The sequence below is a fragment of the Coptis chinensis genome, chromosome 2 (genome assembly GCF_015680905.1).
Source record: "Coptis chinensis isolate HL-2020 chromosome 2, ASM1568090v1, whole genome shotgun sequence".
NCBI lineage: Eukaryota > Viridiplantae > Streptophyta > Magnoliopsida > Ranunculales > Ranunculaceae > Coptis > Coptis chinensis.
In genome coordinates, this window is record NC_141457.1 from 83,863,820 (window position 1) to 83,881,373 (window position 17,554).

General features: G+C 32.7%; 1 long non-coding RNA gene across 1 annotated transcript; it reads left to right on the plus strand.

Moving 5' to 3' along the window:
* The first annotated feature begins 1,197 nt into the window (after window positions 1-1,197).
* Window positions 1,198-2,503, plus strand: LOC147518390 (uncharacterized). Its single transcript, XR_015214051.1, has 2 exons — window positions 1,198-2,099; window positions 2,192-2,503. It is a non-coding gene; the product is annotated as an uncharacterized LOC147518390 (long non-coding RNA).
* The last annotated feature ends 15,051 nt before the right edge of the window (window positions 2,504-17,554 follow it).

Here is a 17,554-nt window from a genome sequence, read left to right on the forward strand (position 1 = left end):
TAACTCAGATACTTTAATGGTACAGTACTACAGTTAACACGGCAAGGCTTTCTTTCTTTGCTTTGGTTTCGTGCCATAGTGTCTCCCAAGAGAAAGGCCATTCATCTCTCTCCCTAGTTAATAGTCCTACAAACAATAGGACCACTCTACACTCCTAAAATACAACTGCAATAAAAGTTGGATGCCAGCACTACTATACAAGGACTACTTCTGAAATTACCCTTTACTTTTCAGAGCTGCATTTTGTCTTTAAGTCTTTCTCAGAGTCATGAAGGTTCTAATGGAAAAGTGATATCCTATATTCCTACCTATCAATTGGCTTATACATAAAAGAGTGCTGACCATAAACTATACTTGTATGATACTTGGACGGAACCAGGATTGAACGTCTTGGAGTGCAAGACTATATGCACAGCCTACAATTTAAATAGGGGGGGGTGCGGGTAATAGAAATTTTGTGAAAAATCTTGAGGGGTGCAAATCATTACAGTTTAAACATTTTCTGGCAAAATACTCATACAGTGATGGAGTTTTCCAAATCCTTGGGGGTGCAGTCGCCTCCCCCCCCCCCCCCGCTTGTTCCATATATGCTTGAGGTAGTCGTGTGGGGACTGAGGATGCCATATATATTAGGTTTATGGTGTTGATCTGATTCCTGTGTGAGTTCACAGGTAAAATGCTTTATTATTCATAAGTCTTAACACTTGCCTTAATCAATAATTTGGACATTATACTCACATGCAATGCTGATATGGGCCAAAAAGTGAAATTCAATCCACTGTCGGAGCAATCCACCCTAAACCCGATCTGCATGTTAACATCCCTAAACCAAAATGTGGGTGGGGATTCTGCAATTGAAGATTTGAAGCTTCAACTCCTGCAAGTATGAATGTATGATAACTAAGTTTTTAATTGCTTTTGACTTTTTTCATTAACTACATTCTAATGTCTTACTCAACCCTCTGGTGTCCCCCATGTTCCTGCCAAGCCACCCTACCCAAGTCCTATATGAAAACTAGCTAATACCTACTCCAAGCCTACACCACCAGCTATGCTCACATGGTTCTTTTTTCATCTCTCCCCTCAAAGGCAACACTGCTATGCTGTCCCATCTCTATCTTCCTTTCTCTTCTCTACATCTGTCTCATACTCACATCACTTCCTCTATATATAACAGATCTCCAAATTTGTATATCTATCACTTCAACTTCTTCTTTAGGGTTTTTTCTTGAAGCAAAGTCTTATTTTTTTTCTTTCCTTTTTCTCTCTTTGTTCTTGTATACTCGAGTTCATGCGAAGTTGCAATTATACTTGGGTTCTTGTGGTTCCTTTCACACAGTCTCCTTCCTTTCACACGTGGGCCCACTAGCTTTTACCACCAAAAGTGCTGGTGAACAAATTCGGACTCCTTCTCCATCCCCTTGTTCCTTAATTATTATGTATTAAAATATTATTTTATCTTCATATCATATCCTGAACTTTTTTCTTCTCTGCAACCTATACTTACTTTGGTTGTGACCATAGTGCATGGTTTCTAACTTCTTAATAAGGAAGTTGCACACATATTTTCTGTTAATAGTTTCTTTTCAGTTCTAGGTTCTTTAACTAGCTAGTTAGTTAATCATGCAGTTTCGTACTTCATAAGGAGTTCAGATTTTCATTTTTAGTTTCTTTGGACGAAATATCCTTTTTCTGTTTCTCCTTTGGTATTTGAAGATTTTTTTTTCTTTGTGCTGCAGACGCGTCTTAATTATTTCAAATTTTTATGTGGATTGTGGAGAGAGAGAGAGACCAAATATTTCCATAAAGCCATGTGAAGATGAGCCGGCCTTGAGTTATTGTAACAGTCTCCAAGGGAATAAGTGAAGCTGCCAGCATGATCTAGCTTTGGATGGCACAGAGGAACAACTATATGAAATATAGCAACCTTTAGCTAAACTTACCTAGGTCATGTCCTGACAGCCTCACTCCTTCCTATTTTGGGAACCACAGATTCCAAATCCTCATCAATTCTAATTCAAAGAAATGAAGATGGAAGAGAGTCCACTGTGATTATAGTCCACCATGTGCAGTGGCGTTCTTCATGTGCAACTATATAAGTAACTACTAACTACTAACTCGTACCTTGTCTTTTTTGATTTATTTATATTTCTCATTAAACAGGAACCAAACTTTGCTATTGCATGTGCAGCAAAAAAGTCCTTATAGAGCTATATGGGGACATGGGGTGCGCTCTAACTTGTTTGTTTGTGCTGAGTTGTTATTAAAGTGAAGAGGAAGTGAATGTATTCGGAAGACTGAGATGCTTGTACTATGGTTGGCAAGCTCGACAACCAAGCCATGCTTTATAGTCTTGTATCACTTGTGGGTGTCAAGGGTTCTCATTATCCAAGCAATTTCTAGCTTTAGTACCATCTTTACTGGTCTAGAAGTTTGGTTAATTATTATAGTATGATGATGATAGATCGATCACTTCAAACTTTAATGGAAATTAATCTTTGTGTACAGGTAATCTTCTCATGTGACATACACCACTGTTCCAAAGAATGTTTGTCCTCATGCGTGTTGGTAATTGTATCCTTGAGAATAAATTAGCTTTGTTGAAAAGCTAGACCAATAAAACTATAAACGAACAAATACGTATTTATGGGATATTTCCCAAATTTATTCGAAGGTTGACTTTTCATATAAGGGACTTTTAATTTCTTTTTATCATTGAAAAGAAATTTGAAAATTGTGACTACAAAATACACTAATACTTTCTCACAATAAATCAAACAATTTGAAAATCAACCTTTTGACAAGCGGTTTGTTGTTTTTTGGTTTTCGGGTTCACACCTTGCATGATCCCCACCTTATGAGACCTCATGTATGTGTTCACCAACGCTCTCCTTGGCCAGTTGAGATATCAATCAAATGCGTCCGATATTTTGGAAAGCCATCTTCAGAATAGATCGGCTCTTCTTAATTGAATGTAAGGTGTCCATACTCCATAGATGGAAAAAGAGGTGCCCAAATTCTCAAGCTGATTTCTGGTTTAAATCAACAAAGATGGTAAAAGCTATACATGGCATATGGCGATGACACTATATGACTTGGATGGATATGTAGGTGAATTATAACCGTCTCTGTGTTCAGTGGAGCTCTAAAGTTGAAAAAATCTCAGAACTTAAAACATTATTGGCGATTTGGTGCATGGTTAAGGATTTCAGAGTTGTCAAAATCTAACACCGAGTCCCGGCCCAAAAATCAGAATCCCGGTATATTCCGACTAAATTTTGAAATTCTATCATTTTGATAACGTCTCAATTTGGTTAAAAAACGAAATATTCGATGAAATTATCGCAATCACAACCTATGAAATTCTTTTCTTGTCATCATTAATATACGAGTATGCGAACCGTGCTAAGCATCGGTGTTTTTTCAAATCTTTAAACATGTCGCTCTAACATTTCTATGATAGTACGATTTTTTGAATTCTAGTTATAATCTAAAAAATAATATAAAAATATTAGGAGGGGTTGAATATAATTTGAGTGACGTGAATGAGGTTTTCTAAATTATTTTAAATAATATGAAGCTAATTCTAATTTCAATAAAGTGAGAGAGTTTTTGGTAAATTGTTTAAAAGGGAGGGAGCTGATTAGAATAATTAAGGGAGGTGGTTCTAAAATCATAAAATAGAGAGATTACAAATACACAGTTCGGTTGAGAAATTTTTCTCCTAAAGATCCGGCTATCATATAGTGTAGAGATTCTTTCTCGCCAACCAAACAAACTACTATTCTAGGAGAGTCCAATACGGCAATACCCATATATACCCATGTCCAATTGTAGTTTTAGCTAGGTAATTATAATTAATAAACTAATTGAGAGAGGTGATTATTTCTATACTAGAAAGTAGACCCGTGCATACGCACTGGCTCTTTTAAAAATTTGTTCAACAATCATAACAAATCTTCCTGTTTTTGTCGCTAACCTGTTTTATTTTCCTAACAAATTATTTTAATCAAGTCTTAAAAATCCGTTTTAATTTCTTAACAAATTGTTTTAATTAAGTTTTAAAAACCCGTGTTTTTTAATTTGGGGAGGAATCCTATTTTAATTTGGAAATAAAGAGTTTTTATGCTACTATTTGAGTTTTGGTTTTAAAAGAAAATGAGATTCTCGTTTGAAGTTGGATTCTAAAAGGAAAATAGTTTCCCATTTTAAATTAACTATTAAGTTGATGACGTGGAATTTTAATAGAGCTTGAAAAATACCCCTTATAGGAGCTTTAATATTAAGATATAGATTTAAGTCGGGTGGGACTTATTATCAGTAAAATACATACATAAGGAGGATTCTAAATTTTAATAACTTCAAATATTTATTTAGGAAATTTGTGGTTCTGAAAGGTCCGTAGAGATATGTTCAGTAGAAGTCTCAAAATTTGCAATAAATCAAGCACAACATATACAACGCAAATAGTAATGGGCTTCAATAGGCCTATGCTGAGCATATTGCTTGATATGTAGAAATTTCATGTGACTTCGTCGAAGTCAACCGTTTAATTTAGTAATCTAATTGGGTATCTCATTTTAAATGCTAATTTACACATATATGGTAATTTAATTTGATGTACGATTCCTATTCTTTTGGTTTTGGCTTCTTTCAGTTGCCTTGTCCAAATAACCGTGTTCAATTTAAACAAAACATGTCATAATTGTCAGTAATATATATTTCAATTATCTATTTCTCTAATAAAATCCAAATTTGTAGGGTAACCAACTATAGAAAGTCAATAGTATTAAAAAATATCACCAAATATAATATTTTCTAATCTGGAGAGTTTATGTTAATTTTTCGAGATAGAAAGAGATATTTTATTTCCTTAATAGTTGCAACTTAATTAACACAATTACAGGGCCATTAGATATTATTAGAAAGTAGGTCTGTGCATACGCACCGACTCTTTTGAAAACTTGCTCAATAATCATAACTATACATATAAAAAATTTCTAGTAATCGTGATTCCTGTTTTACTTGTTAACCCGTTGTAATTTCATAACAAATCGTTTTAATTAAGTTTTAAAAACTCATTTTAATTTCCTAACAAATAGTTTTAATTAAGTTTTAAAAACATGTTTTTTAATTAGGAGAGGGATCATGTTTTAATAATTGACTTAATTTAGAAATGTGATTCCCATTTTAATAGGAGAAGGCCGGATTCCCATTTTAATTAGGTATGCTATATTTTCTCTTTTCAATAGAAGAGAAATTCCTGTTTTAATAGAAAAATGATTTCCGTTTTAATTAGAAGTACCTAAAATTTATTATTTTAATGGAAGAGGAATTCTCGTTTTAATAAGAGACAATATGTAGAATTTTAATAGAGCTCAAAAAATACCCCCTGTAAGAGCTTTAATATTATTAAGACTAGAAAGCAGACTCATGCATACACACCGACTCTTTTAAAAACTTGCTCAACAATCATAACTATACATATATAAATTTTCTAACAAATCATGATTCATGTTTTCGTCGCTAACCCATTTTAATTTCCTAACAAATTGTTTTAAGTAAGTTTTTAAATCTCGTTTTTTAATTTGGGGAGGGATCCCGTTTTAATTAAGAAGTGTGATTCATGTTTTTAATAGAAGAATGATTCTTATTTTAATTAGAAGTAATAGATTTTTCTTTTCTAATAGGGGGAATTCCCGTATAGTAGAATAATAGGGGGGGAAGTCCTATTATAATAGAATAAATATTCTAGTTTTAATTAGAAGTGTTATAATTTCTCTTTTCAATAGGAGAGGAATTCCCGTTTTAATAGGAGTTGACAGCATGAAATTTTAAGAGAGCTAGAAAAATATTCTTTGTGGGAGCTTTAATATTAGAGCATGCCTTCAGTGCGCGAGATGTATGGGCCTTTGGATCAGTACTTCTTTGTTGAAATACACCCTCACCTCTGTGTGTGAGTGGCCCAGATTTACCCTCACTTTCTCTCTCCTGCGCACCATAGATTTACCCTTAATATTAACTATAAAGTAGACCCGTGCATACACACCGACTCTTTTAAAAACTTGTTCAACAATCATAACTATACATATATAAATTTTCTAACAAATCGTGATTAATGTTTTCGTTGTTAACCCGTTTTAATTTCTTAACAAATTATTTTAATCAAGTATTTAAAACCCGTTTTAATTTCTCAACAAATTATTTTAATTAAGTTTTAAAAATCAGTTTTTTAATTGAGGGAGGGATCCCGTTTTAATTTAGAGTGTGATTCCCATTTTTAATAGGAGAATGATTCTCGTTTTAATTAGAAGTGTTAGATTTTTCTTTTTCAATAGGGAATGAATTTTCATTATAATAGGAGAAAGATTTCTGTTTTAATTAAAAGTGTTAGATTTAATTTTATTTTTCAATAGGAGAAAAATTCTCGTTTTAATAAGAGTTGATAATGTGGAATTTTAAGAGAGCTAGAAAAATACCTTTTGTGGGAGCTTTAATATTAAGATATAGATATATTGATTGATATTGAATTATGAATTTGTATCCTATTTAAACTCTGATTGTTTTATTCCATTTGAAATCTTTTAAAGTAGATATAAACCATAAATTAACTATGAGAGTTTCAATAAGGACCACTACTTAATACTCAAATTCCCCGAGATCGTCTTCTTTATTACGTTAGTTTGATTTTGTTTATCTAATAGCGTCTAGTCTCGTTGTTCATTGCTTGGTGGAAACCTTCTTTTTCATCTTCACTAATTTGCAACAAAAACCAAGCACTAAAAAGTCAAAAGGGCCCAATAAATTCTAGTCCTATGTCCAGCTTAATAGGCCTGGATGCTACTACTCATGTGGTGAAGGAGTCCAAAATCTAACCACCACCCACAGATTTGAAAAGGTCTTGACTCGCCACTTCTCGAACCGACTGACCCCAGCTCCATGTTCTAAATTTGGCAGATTCCCCAATGTAAAGACAAATCTAGGATAAGCCATTTAATAGGTTAAGCCATTAAAACTCTCTAGAATACCAAACAACAATAGGTCAACCGCTGTCGAACCAAACACATGGATATGACATCATTATATTTTTTTTTTCGGAAATACATTAGAATCTTTACAAATGGATATGTAATCAATCAATGTCTGTATCTATATCTTAATATTAAAGCTCTTACAAGGGATATTTTTCGAGCTTTATTAAAATTTCATACCATCTCTTATTAAAACAGAAATTTTTCTTCTATTTGAAACAAATTAAAGCACTTCTAATTAAAACGAGAATCTTTTTCCTATTAAAATGGAAATTCCTCCCGAAATCATTCTCCTATTAAAACATAATCTCTCTCCCAATTGAAAAAATGGGTTTTTAAAATTTAATTTAAAACAATTTGTTATAAAATTAAAACGGGTTAGCGACTAAAACGGTAGTCCCAATTTTCTAAAAAAATCTAAATATTTTCAAAAGAGCCAGTACGTATGCACAGGCCTACAAGCTAGTTTAAATATTAAAGCTCCCACAAGGGTATTTTTCGAGCTCTATTAAAATTCCATGTCATCTCCTATTAAAATGGAATTTCACTCCTATTTGAATAACAAGAATATTTTTTTACAACGGAAATTCCTCTCCTATTATAACGGGAATTTCTCTCCTATTAAAACAAATTCTAGCACTTCTAATTAAAGCGGAAATCATTTTCCTATTAAAATGGGAATTCATCCCCTATTGAAAAGGAAAAATCTAGCATATCTAATTAAAATTGGAATTATTCTCCTATTAAACCAGGATCTCTCTTCCAATTGAAAAAATGGGTTTTTAAAACTTAATTTAAAATAATTTGTTAAAAAATAAAACGGGTTAGCGACTAAAACGGTAGTCCCAATTTTTTTTTAAAAATCTAAATGTTTTCAAAAGAGCCGGTGCGTATGCACGGGCCTACAAGCTAGTCTTAATATTAAAGCTCCCACAATGAGTATCTTTCGAGCTCTATTAAAATTCCACATCATTTCCTATTAAAACAGAAATTTCTCTTCTATTTGAAAAATGGAAATCTTTTTTTACAGCGGGAATTTCTCTCCTATTATAATGAGAATTATTCTTCTATTAAAATAAATTCTAACACTTCTAATTAAAGCGTGAATCCTTCTCTTATTAAAACAAAGTTTCTCTCCCAATTGAAAAAATGGGTTTTTAAAAGTTAATTAAAACTTCATTAAAAACAATTTATTAGAAAATTAAAACAGATTAGGGACTAAAACGGTAGTCCTAATTTTCTAAAAAAAATTTAAATGTTTTTAAAAGAGCCGGTGCGTATGCACGGGCCTACAAGTTAGTATATATTAATATTAAAACTCCTACAAGGGGGTATTTTTTAACTCTCTTAAAATTCAATGTCATCAACTCATATTAAAACGGGAATTCCTCTCCCATTGAAAAGAGAAATTCTAGCACTTATAATTAAAACGAAAATCCTTATCCTATTATAATGGGAATTCCTCTCCTATTGAAAAAGAAAAATCTATAACTTCTAATATAATTAAAACGAGAATTCATCTCTTATTAAAAACGGAAATTCCTCTCCTACTGAAAAAGAAAAATCTAGTACTTCTAATTAAAACAGAAATCACACTTCTAAATTAAAACGAGATCCATCCCCTCAATTAAAAAATGAGTTTTAGTGACATCATTATATGAACCAGGTTATCATAAACAGATAAAATATGAGAATAATCTATAATAATAATAATAATAATAATAACTAGAAAGTTGGCCCGTGTATACGCACCTGCTCTTTTGAAAACTTATGCTCAACAATCACAACTATATGCATATTATTATACATATACAAATTTTCTAACAAATCATGATTCCCATTTCAGTCGCTAGCCCATTTTAATTTCCTAATAAATTGATATTAAGTTTTAAAATTCTGTTTTAATTTCCTAACAAATTGTTTTAATTAAATTTTAAAAATCCATTTTTTAATTAAGAGAGAGCTCGTTTTAATAGTTGACTTAATTTAGAAGTGTGATTCTCGTTTTAATAGAAAAATGATTCCCGCTTTAATTAGATATGCTAGATTTTCCCTTTTCAATAAGGGAAGAATTCCCGTTTTAATAGGAGAAGGAGTCTCGTTTTAATTAGAAGTACTATAATTTCTTTTTCTAATAGGGGAAGAATTCTCATTTTAATAGAAGAAGATGACGTTGAATTTTAATAGAACTCGAAAAATACCATTTGTGGGAATTTAATATTATAGACTAGAAAGTAGACCCGTGCATACACACCGACTCTTTTTAAAACTTGCTCAACAATCATAACTATACATATAGAAATTTTCTAACAAATCGTTATTCCTATTTTCGTCACTAACCCGTTTTAATTTTCGGACAAATTGTTTTAATCAAGTCTTAAAACCCATTTTAATTTCTCAATAAATTATTTTAGAAATCCGATTTTTAATTGGGGGAAGGATCTCGTTTTAATTTAGAAGTGTGATTCCCGTTTTTAATAGGAGAATGATTTCTATTTTCATTAGAAGTACCAGATTTTTCTTTTTCAATAGGGGAGAAATTATCATTATAATAGGAGAAAAATTCCCGTTTTAATTAGAAGTGCTAGTTCTCTTTTCCATCAGAGAGAAATTCCCATTTTAATAGGAGTTGATGATGTGGAATTTTAAGAGAGCTAGAAAATTACCCTTGTGTTAGCTTTAATATTAATAGATTGATTGATTGATATATATATATATATATCTCTGTTATGGAATTAAAAGGTTGTAGAGCCAATGTATCAGACCTCATTATAAATGGAAATTGGGAGATACCAGAACTCATACATGAGGTGATTGAGCTTGCTGGTTTCAGTGTAGCTTCCCTAGCCAGTCCAAATGAGAATGAAGAGGACCATCTGGTATGGATTCCTGATTTAGGGGGTGAATTCTTAGTGAAGCGGCCTTCGAAGAAATTCGAGCTGAGTTAAAAGTAACAAGAAAAGTTGGCATTCTCATGTTCGAGTAAAGACGGCTGCCACTGCTTGGAAACTGATCATGAATGTTGCTTCAGTTGATGTCAATGTCTAGAAAAAAGGAGTCCACTTAGCATCCTGATACTATGTATGCCACAAGAATGAAGAAAACCTTGGTAATTTATTGTGGCATTGTGAGCATGCTCAAAGAGTTTGGAAATGGATGACTGATACTTTTGGGTTTCGGGTTCAATGCGCCTCTTTCGTTGAAGTTACTGATGTTGCTAAGTCGATGAGTCCTATGATTAAACAATTATAGGATATCGCGGTGTCTACTACTATGGTGACACTTTTGCATCACCGTAATAAGATTTATCATGAGGATAAGACAGTAAACTTCAGCCTATGTTCTGGGAAGATAAGAAAAATTATTAGGGTAGCGTCTATGGTAATCATTGGTAAGTTGTTTCAGAAAATGGTAGATATGAAGATAATGAGAGTTTGGAATCTGCTAGTACTTTTACCAAAAGCTCTTCGTATTAGGCCATACTGGTGGACGCTGCCAGAAAAAAAACACAATTAAGGTCAACTGTGATGGATCGGCTGTAGGGAATATTCCTGGACCAACTGGGATTGGGTCTACATTTAGAGATGCTTTAGGTGACTTTTTTCAAGTTATGTGGAAGAAAATAGGAGTTAATACTAATTATATAGCTGAGTGCTTAGCCATAGTTGAGAGTGTGGAGATTGCAGTACAAAGAAATTGGAAGAATGTGTGGGTTGAATCAGATTCAGTGGCAGCAGTTTCGTTTCTGTTTTTGGGTCAGGCAAGCTTCCATGACAACTCAAGATCAGGTGGAGCAAATGTATTTATGAAATGCATCAGTTCACAATATCCTCAACGTGGAGAGAGGCAAACTTTTGGGCAGATTTGGTGGCAAAAAAAGCTACAACTATGACTTCTGAAACCCTTTGTGTATCATGGCAAGCCACCATATATGGTTATATAAATCGGAGGCTGTTTCTAGTACCTACTTTAGGTTTGATTAAGTAGGATATGTGCTTGATGAGGTGCACTTGGAGGCCTACCTAGTAGGGTTGCAACAACACTTCATTACAATACAATACCCAGTTTTTCTAATTTTCTTTTTATACTTTTCTTAGTGTAACCCTCGCCTCCCTTTTTCCATACTCAATACAATTCTTAGCTCACTTAAAAAAAAAAAAAAAAAAAAAAAAAAAACATAAACGCAACCAGTGTCCAATGATGCAATTGGCAACGCAACTAGCTAAAAACCAATTCCGACTTTCTCTTGCTTGAAAAACCAAACCTGCACTTATACCAAAAGATCGAGAGTTCAATTTCTAGTTAATTTTTTTGGTAATTTTAAGTCCAATTGTTGCCACGTCACACCTTTAGGTTAAAATCAAAACTGCAATGAAAGAGGACTGTGTAGCACAAAACTGCAATGTAAATTAGACTGTGCAGTTGTGTTTCTTTCGGTGATTTTAATTTAAATCAAATTAGTTAGGAACTTTAAGCTAGTCACATAATGTCTCATGGTAATGCACAATTCTTCCGTGCATGGATTAAAATAATTTATCACTTTTGTAGAGGAGACTCCAATGAGCAAACGTATAGTGCGAACCCAAATTTGCTCTGGATCACCAACTACAACGACTTCAACTTTTAATTCTAGTAGCTCTCAATAAGCTAAGTTTGTACATATTAACGAATTGGCAGCGAACCAATATTTACTACGTACAATTCTATCAAAGTCACAAAATAAGTTCGGCGGTGAATCAAGATTTCACTGCAATTCTATCAAGTCACAAAAATGGTTTCCAAGAATCATCTACATCTCTTCTAAATTCTAACGCAAAAATGGCTCCAAGGGAATCACAAAGTTATGAATACATTCAACTTTCCAAACAAAATGGGCATTTAGTCGCATCGAAAATAACTTTGACCAGGAGCGTCCCATCTATAGATTGGCTTGCCTGTTAGAATTTAGTTAATGATATTCAAATCTTTTTTTTTTTTTATGAAACAATTATAAGGTTAGGCTGACCTCTACCTGCATTGATTTAAATTCTTTCATAAATACAGCCATTAGCATCCTCCTCCACAAAACAGGCTAGTTTCTTATCTAAGAAAGGCATAAGAAAGGCATAAAATACATGGCTACATCATCATCTATCATAGAAAGACTTCTAGATAGCTAATAGGTCTGCTGCTCTATTAGTCTCCCTGAAACCGTAATGCACAGACCAAGTTTGAAGTGTCTAGAGCACGCCTTCCCCAGATATTCAAAATTTAAATGTAGTTGCTGCTACATTTTTTTTTTTTTTTAATTTTTTATTCTAGCATATAATTTTCTTAATTATTTCCCTTATTTATTTAATAAAATGGTTTCGATTACCAACTTACCGGCCAATTGCTAATTGTAAGTTGGGTTGGATACTTAGATCAATGTCGTTAGAAAACACTAGACATATACTACGAATATATTTTAACACACACACACACACACACACACACACACACACATATATATATATAAAAGCTCCCACAAGGGATAGTTTTCTAGCTCTTTTAAAATTTCACGTCATCAACTCCTATTAAAACGGGAATTCCTCTCCTATTGAAAAGTGGAATTCTAGCACTTTTAATTAAAATGAGAATTATTGTCCTATTATAATGGGAATTCCTTCCCTATTAAAAAAGAAAAATCTAGCACTTGTAATTAAAACGAGAATCTTTCTCCTATTAAAACTGAGAATCGCACTTCTAAATTAAAATGAGATCCCTCCCAAAATGGGGTTTTTAAGACTTAATTAAAATAATTTGTTAAGAAATTAAAATGGGTTAACAACAAAAACATGAATCACGATTTGTTAGAAAATTTCTATATGTATAGTTATGATTGTTGAACAAGTTTTTAAAAGAGTCGGTACATATGTACAGGTCTACTTTCTAGTATATATATATTAAAGCTCCCACAATGGGTATATTTCTAGCTCTCTTAAAATCTACGTCATCAACTCTTATTAAAACAGAAATTCTTTTCCTATTGGAGAAAAAAAATAATTAACACTTCTAATTAAAACAAGAATCATTCTCCTATTATAATGGAAATTTCTCCCTATTGAAAAAGAAAATTTTAACACTTCTAATTAAAATGGGAATCATTCTCCTATTAAAAACGGGAATCACACTTTTAAATTAAAATGAGAGCCCTCCCCCAATTAAAAAACGGGTTTTTAAGACTTAATTAAAACAATTTGTTGAGGAATTAAAATGAGTTTTTAAGACTTGATTAAAACAATTTGTTAAAAAATTTATATATGTATAGTTATAAGTGTTGAGCAAGTTTTTAAAAGAGTTGGTGCGTATGCGCGGGTTTTCTTTATTGTGTATATATAGATATCTCAATTATTCTATTCTCTATAGTTAATCAGCCTCCTAAATTCATCTTGCATTTTTTCCTACCACTATATACCCTTGAGTCAAATCTTGATAAAATTATTCAATACCTTTAAACAGGACTACATAGTCATTTCAGTCTTTATTTTGTCTTGCTTTTATATAAATAATGTTTTAATTAGAATTATTTTTCATATCAATAAATTTTAAACTTCTATATATAACCCTATATGGAGGCTATATATATACATCACGTCACCGAATGTAAGTAACCAAAAAATAAACTAAACATAGAAGAAGAAGAATGAAAGGACTCCTGCAAGCTCTTAGGAGCGGGACTGTAGTTTTGTGCTTGGAATGTGAATATTTCTAATGAAACAGTAGATACATTGTGCAGGAAACCATTAAATCATGCTTCATCTATCCACTAAAATAATCAAGTTAGAAAGGGAAAAACAACATAAGTAGAGACTGTCTCAATCATAATACCAATATCAAAATATATCATCATTTTCTTGGTTCTCTAATCAGATTGGTCACTTTACAGAGTAATCTTCCAAATGTTACCTAATCTAAGGCAATGACTTTGGTAACTACTTAGCATGTATAAGTGGCACTAATCAGGAGTGAGCAAGTATCATTAAGTAGCAATCTATGTTTACAAAGTGAAAAATGTTTGCATCACTCATTGAAGAAAGATGCTTATTAATTATTTATGCAATGAAGTTAATGCACATCATATATAACAAAGAAGAGACAGATAGAGTCACATGTTTTTGTTAGGTTAAGATAACTCTTTTATTCTTCTTTACACATATATATGTGAACCTTATGAAACACCTAAGCCATGCAAAATGGTCCCCCATGTATCCTTCTTGAATTTTCACTATTTTCTTACAAGATGGATGCTTACATTTACAGAGAGGGAGGGAGAGAGATAGATGTGTATGTTCATGAAAGGTCCCCCACCAAATAAAGTTATTAAAAGCTCAATGTAAATATAGAAAAATTTCACTAACCTGTCTGCATGGTGGTGGGGTGAGCGTGACAATATTCAATTTGCTTCACTTTGGGACCACATTTCTCTTGTTTATTACTTAATCACACAAGCTTTTTCAGTCTCTAATAATAACAAAAGCACTAATAGCTATTACAATGAGACAACTCAACTCAACCTCTCTTTCCTCCCTATCTCTTGTTTCATCTATTTATATCCCTCTTACCCCCACTCCTTTCATAGAAGATAGAAGAAGAACTACTAGAAATACGAAACAGCTGTATTTACATCTCTAAATTTGAGGTGTGCATTCCCTTATCATGCACCACTGACTGTTGAAGCTGCCAGCATGATCTAAGCTACTCTCTTTGTAGAGAAGATCAGATCATGTGGCAGTTTCATCTGTTGTTGGTAGCATGAGAAACTTAATCACAACTTTGCCTACTTCTCTAGCTTCTGTAGCTTCTCTCTGAAGTTTCATCTGCTAGGGTTTTTCTGGACAAAGCATATATACATGGAAGAGGTCTGTGATCTTTCTTGTGTACTTGATTTTGGCATATATGGGAATTCATGATTTGTATGCTTTATGCTTTCTATTATAGTATATATTAGTTGTTTTGTTGGTGAATGAGTGGTGGGTTGTTCTTCTTTTTCTGATATGTTATGTGGAGAATCTTAAGAGTAAGGAGGAGATGCTGTTAAGGTATTGAGTGACAGAATTTCTGTGTCTTAATACTGTTGCTGCTTTTAAGATCCCCTTTAGAGTATTGGGGAGAGAGCCTTGTTGTCGAATTTCCTTTCTATTGGGAAGGTTTCATTCTTTTCTCATATTTTATTAGCCTGTTATTTTTATTGAACAAATGCTGTAGGTAATTAATTTGACTGAATTCAATCCGGTACATCTGTTTAAAAAGTTCAAAACCTTGAATCATATAATGGATCAAGTGCTTAATTTGGTGTAGATTTCAGTCCTTACAAACTCAATATTGGATAGGACTGAACTTGAAAATTCTTCTTGAACACTTTCGGGATACGTTTCCAATTCTGTTTGAGCCAGCAGTTAGCTAGCTTGCTCCGGCATTTAATTAAGGGAGAGCTTGAAATGTTGATCCCACCCCCACCCCCCTCCCCCCCCAAATTTCTTGGAACATGACTAATTTTGTGAACTTGGAATCTGAATATAAGATTTTGCTGATCAAGAAGTGGTTAAAACATCAAACAACATAATGCGCAATTCAACTACTAGGTACTACATAACGCAAGCATTTGAATCCCAGCTTCCTACAAAAGGATAGATAACTAACTAGGCCGGCCTGTGTCAAACAGCATTGGTTTATGGTTTGGACTTTAAATTGAATTTTCTTCTGTAGATTACAATGACATATTTATTTGTGGTTCTCTAGCAGGTTACATGAGTGTCTTAATGCAATGAAGGGACAGTACAAGTACAGGAAGTAATAAGTATACTGAATCTCTCTAAACCAAACAATACTGATCATAGGGAATTGGACATAGTACAGATGAGAGATTTTACAGATTTGTTTGAGATTTACACACTTTTTATGATGACTTCAATTAGTTACAAGAATGATGAGAGGCAAGCAATGAGCCTGTTACAACTCACGATTGGAAACCAAGTATGTAGTATCTTAGTTAGAGAATATTGAAGCAAAACAAAAAGCTAGTTTAGGTCTCTAGTAAAATTACTGTTAATTGGGAATTACTTAGAGCTCTGTTGGCTGCCTTATTTTGAAAATAATATAAGCATGTGGACTAAGACTAATTCAACAGGCAAACTAAAGAAAAGCCAAACTAGCTTTGAAGATAGAAGGCTTTCGAAAAATACACGGTAGAGTGAATGAGTATTAGCTAGTGACAATATAAAAGTGAAGAAAGACACTAGAGTTCATAATCATCAATGAAAATGTATATGTAGTTCCAAGACTTTGACATCTCTCTATTTCTCTATCTTATCGATTTATATGTATATGTTGCTTGTTTAATGCTTGAAATTTGAAGCACTTGAGTTGATTTTCACTAGTTTGGTTGTTGGAGTTTGACACCTCTTTCTTGGTGGGAAGCTCCATTAGGCTAAAGTCCATATACCTTTATGATTCTCCAAGTACCAACAAACCAAAAAAACGTCACTTATTTTGATTCCCTTACCCTTTCTAGGGTATCACTTGTCTTGGTTCATTGATGATACACATGGGTAGAGAAACATTTCTAGGGTTTGTTATAACCTATTTATGGATGATCCCATGAATTTATAATTTGTAACCAAAAAAGAAAAAAGACTTAACTTGACTGTGAAGCAATTAAAGATGTAATAGTTGTCCTATGGTATCTAGAGTTAGGGCCACCGGGCATAGAGCTTGTAATGGGGCTGGTGACCCTAGGTACTGTAGGACAAAAGGCTTGTATTTGAGAAGGAAATATCAGGTAAAAAGAGTACTACACATATTTATTGCTACTTCAAGTAAGTGTTTTGTTTAAGACTATGAGATCCACGGAATGATGGAAAATATTTTTCGATTTCATTACTTTCTTGTCAACTGTTGGCACTAATATAATGCTCAAAATAAGAGCTGCTGGGACTAAAGTTGGTTTCAACTGGTTTGAAAAATGTTCAAATCTTTACTACCTTCATGATATATACAACTTGACTTTCTAATCATCTGAGGGTAAAGATGATACTATTTTAGTGTAAATGAAAAAGGTAACATTCAGTAGAATGGTATTTTCATCATATATATATTAAAAATATTTTCATTAATTTCAAAAAGTTTTTATTGTAGTTAAGCACCGAGTCAATTCCATTGCCCTTATATCATTTAAAAGATCAAAATAATCGTAGGATGAAGTAATTAACTAATAATTAGAAACGACTTCAAGATCGAAGTTAAGTACAATATTTGCTTAAGGTGAGATTTGTCGACTGGTTCTGTTATAAAGCCAATAGCTAGGTTTTAACAATATGATTTCTTTGAAGTTACTTATATGCTAAGCTAATTATTTTTCGCTTCTTATGTCTTCTAAGTTCTAACTACATGTTCTTTACTTTTTGCTGTTTATAGTAATTAGATTAGCCAAAGAATATGTGAGGTATGTATTAACTACAGGATCTTTACTGAAAACTCAAATCTCTCAACAAGTTTACCTTAAT